The sequence below is a fragment of the Hordeum vulgare genome, chromosome 2H (assembly GCF_904849725.1).
Source record: "Hordeum vulgare subsp. vulgare chromosome 2H, MorexV3_pseudomolecules_assembly, whole genome shotgun sequence".
NCBI lineage: Eukaryota > Viridiplantae > Streptophyta > Magnoliopsida > Poales > Poaceae > Hordeum > Hordeum vulgare.
In genome coordinates, this window is record NC_058519.1 from 250,324,925 (window position 1) to 250,329,160 (window position 4,236).

Consider the following 4,236-nt stretch of genomic DNA (forward strand, 5'->3'; position numbering starts at 1 on the left):
ATATATGTGTGTTTTAGATCCTATCTTGCATGTTGTAGTCACCTACTACGTGTTATGACCCGGCAACCCCGGAGTGACAATAGCGGGAACCACTACCGGAGATGACCATTGTATGAGGAGTTCATGTATTCACCACGTGTTAATGCGTTGGTCCGGTTCTTTATTAAAAGGATAACCTTAATATCTCGTAGTTTCCATTAGGACCCCGCTGCCACGGGAGGGATGGACAATAGATGTCATGCAAGTTCTTTTCCCTAAGCATGTATGACTACATACGGAATATATGCCTACATTAGATTGACGAACGGGAGCTAGTTACTTATCCCTCCGTCTTATAGCTGTTACATGATGAATCACATCCGGCATAATCATCCATCACCGATCCACTGCCTATGAGTCTTTTACTACTGGTCCTTGCTACGTTACTTTGCCGCTACTGCTGTCACTGCTGTTACTCTGTTGTTACTACTGCTATCACTACTGATGTTCCTTGCTACTGCTATCACTACTGCAGTTACTTGCTACTTTGTTGTTACCTACTGCAACACTTTTCTGGCGCCATTGATACAACAAGTTAGGAATAGTCTGCCATCAACAGACCATTTTCTGGCACCGTTGCTATCATACCACTTTGCTACTGATACTTTGCTTGCAGACACTAATCTGGTCATGTCCATCGTTGATAAGATGGACCAGATCAAGAGGGTGCAAGGCCCGCGCCGGGATTAATTCCCTGTGCCTTCCTGGTGCTGCAACTTCCAGCTAAGAGCAGTTGTATCTTGACTTATAATAGTCAGTATTGTAATATATTCGATATTCTTGATAAGTACCATCCCCTCTTTCGGTCACCCTTTTTGTATGGCTCGTCCTTGTGTTTCGCTAGAGATTTGTCGGCCCAGCTAGCCTTGCCGTGAGTGTCTCGAGGAACGGCTCTTGCCGGAGTTGTCACTGTCGGCAAGACACCTTGCTTTCCTCTGGGCCCCTCCACAGGTTGTCGAGCATGCTCTTTCTTAAACAGAAGGGGCATATGAGATAGGCATCTTAGGTTATCGAGCGTGCATCAAGACAATGCTTAGGAGGCTTGCAACTGAGTTTCCATGCGTACAAGTTTTGCATGCAAAAGGACTGAAGGCATGTGAAGGGGGTGATGTATCTACTCAATAACTTACTCAAAGTCTTTGCAACTTATCTCTAGGTTACGGTACTTCTTTCTGTCTTGAGTGGATCATCCTTGTTCTTGCTGCTGCCATGGGCGTCCCCACTATCTTCCACCCTGGCAAACTTGTGCACGGGGTTGTATCTGTCTTTTGAGAAAAAATAAAGAAGAGAAGATAGATGTTTGGACCTTGGTGGTCCATTCGATTAGGCGTTTCACAAATCTTAGATTATGCATGCACATGATCTATCATGGAAATCTAAATGATGATGTGGAATGCTATGCTTTATTCAACTGTGCACAGGGTCTTCGCCTTGCTTTGTATAAAGGATTACATGAAACTTCGGCAAGACTTGTACAAAAGGTGGTTGCTAGTAGACCCGACAACCTCTCCCTGCGGCTAGAACTTTTGAAGATGTTCAATGTTCCAGGAATTGCTCACCGGTGTGCCATCTTCGGTCTCTAGGCGGACAGCGCCAGGCCTGGTGACTCATACTACCCGATATGGGCCTTCCCACTTCGGCATCAACTTGTTTGAATTCTTGGCCAACTGAACATGCCGAAGAACAAGGTATCCGTCCTCAAGACTTCTGGCTCGGACCTTGCGGCTATGGTAGCGGCGCATGGCTTGTTGATAGAGAGTGGCTTGCACAACCGCCTGAATCTGGTTCTCCTCGAGGAGCACTGCATCATCTTGACGCAATTGCTCTTGCTCAAGCTCATCATAAGCGAGCACTCGAGCTGACCCATGAGTGAGTTCCGTGGGAAGAATTGCCTCCGCCTCGTAGACCAGGGAGAAGGGTGTCTGGCCGGTGGCTCAATTTGGCGTTGTTCTGATCGACCAAAGAACCGCTGATAGTTCATCAATCCAGTGTTTCCCATGCCTACGCAGTCTGTCAAAAGTTCTCATCTTGAGCCCCGCAGTACTTCAGTGTTTGCCCTTTCATCTTGACCATTGCTCCTCGGATAGGCAACAGAAGCGAAGCATATTTTGCTGCCGAGGTCTTGAGCATAGTGCATGAAGGTGTGGCTCGTGAACTGGGTGCCGTTGTGTGTGATGCCCCTATTCGGGGCACCGAAACGACAGACAATTCCCTTGAAGAACTTAACGGCTGACTGCGCTGTCACCTTTCTCGCTGGTTCCACCTCTGGCCACTTTGTGAACTTGTCAATTGTGACGTACAAGTACTCAAAGCCCCAGGCAGCACGGGGGAAAGGACTGAGGATATCGATCCCGTAGACCGAGAATGGCCAGGAGAGAGGGGTTGTCTAGGGAGCTTGGGCTGGCTAATGAAGCTTTCTTGAATGGAACTGGCATGCTTCACACTTGGTTACTAGTGCAGTTGCATCCTCGAGGGGTGTGGGCCTAAAGAAGCCTTGCCGGAATTCCTTGCCGACAAGGGCTCTTGACCCTATGTGGGAGCCGCATATCCCCCCATGTATCTCGTCCAACAGCTCCAGTCCTTCCATTTGGGGGATGCATTTCAATTTCATGTTGTTCAATCATCTCTTGTAGAGGGCGTCATCCATGAACTGGTACATGCCGGACTGACGGGCTACTCTTTCCGCTTCTTCCTGCTCTTCGGGCAGCTCCCCAGTTTGGAGGTACCGGACTATGTGTTGTGCCCACGCTGGAGCGTGAGGCTAGACGACAAGGACTAAAGGCATATCCTTTGTCGAGGGGGTATCCCCCTCGGCAGGCTTGGCATCTCCCCCGGCAACTTCTTCTCCAGCAAGATGCTTGTCGGGACTGCTTGGCAGGTCTGCCGGAAAATACTAGCCGGAGTTCAGCTTCCTTGTCTTTCCTGGTTTGGTTGATGGTGCTACGGAGGGTTGAGTCAGTTGTAGCACGGAAGTTCCTAGTTCCACAAGTAACTTAAGGGTCGCATGCTTTGATAGGTTTACGACGATGGTGTTTTCAGCACGGGGGATGTGCTCCATCTGTAGAGCATCGAAGCGCTCTTCCAACTTCCTCACTTCCTCCACGTAAGCTTCCATCAATAGACTCAGGTAGTCCTTCTTGACCTACTCGACAACTAGCTGTGAGTCGCCTCTGACGATGAGCTTCCTGATCCCCAGATCTGTCGCGATCCTGAGGCCGGCAGGTGATACGTCCATTTTGCATCATGCTTTTATATGGATATTTATCGCATTATGGGCTGTCATTACACGTTATGGTACAATAATTATGCCTTTTTCTCTCTTATTTTATAAGGTTTACATGAAGAGGGAGAATGCTGGTAGCTGGAATTCTGGGTTGGAAAAGGACAAGTTTGAGATACCTATTCTGCACAACTCCAAAAGCCGTGAAAATCAGCGAGGAATTATTTTGGAATATATAAAAAATATTGGGCGTAAGAAATACTAGAGGGGAGCCACCAAGAGGTCACTAGCCTGCCAGGTGCGCCCCACCCCTGGGCGCGCCTGGGGGGCTCGTGGGCTCCCTGTTACCCCTCCAGCTGCCATCTACTGCTATATGGAGGGTTTCATCCCACAGAAAATCAAGGGAGAGCTTTCAGGAAGAAATGCCACCGCCATGAGGCGGAACTTGAGCAGAACCAATCTAGAGCTTCGGCAGGGCCGTCCTGCCGGGGAAACTTCCCTCCCGGAGGGGGAAATCGTCGCCATCGTCATCACCAACACTCCTCTCATCGGAGGGGACTCATCTCCATCAATATCTTTATTAGCACCATCTCATCTCCAAACCCTAGTTCATCTCTTGTACCGAATCTCCGTCTCGCGACTCCGATTGGTACTTGTAAGGTTGCCAGTAGTGTTAATTACTCCTTGTAGTTAATGCTAGTTGGATTACTTGGTGTTACATCATATGTTCAGATCCTTAATGCTATTCAATACCTCTCTGATCATGAACATAGTTATGGTTTGTGAGTAGTTACGTTTGTTCCTGAGGACATGGGATAAGTCTTGCTATAAGTAGTCATGTGAATTTTGTATTCGTTCGATATTTTGATGTGTTGTATGTTGTCTTTCCTCTAGTGGTTTTATGTGAATGGCGACTACATGACACTTCACCATTATTTGGGCCTAGAGGAAGGCATTGGGAAGTAATAAGTAGATGA

General features: G+C 48.0%; 1 pseudogene; it reads left to right on the plus strand.

The window, feature by feature from the left end:
• Positions 1-3,377: 3,377 nt before the first annotated feature.
• Positions 3,378-3,949, plus strand: LOC123431396 (annotated as a pseudogene).
• Positions 3,950-4,236: the final 287 nt, after the last annotated feature.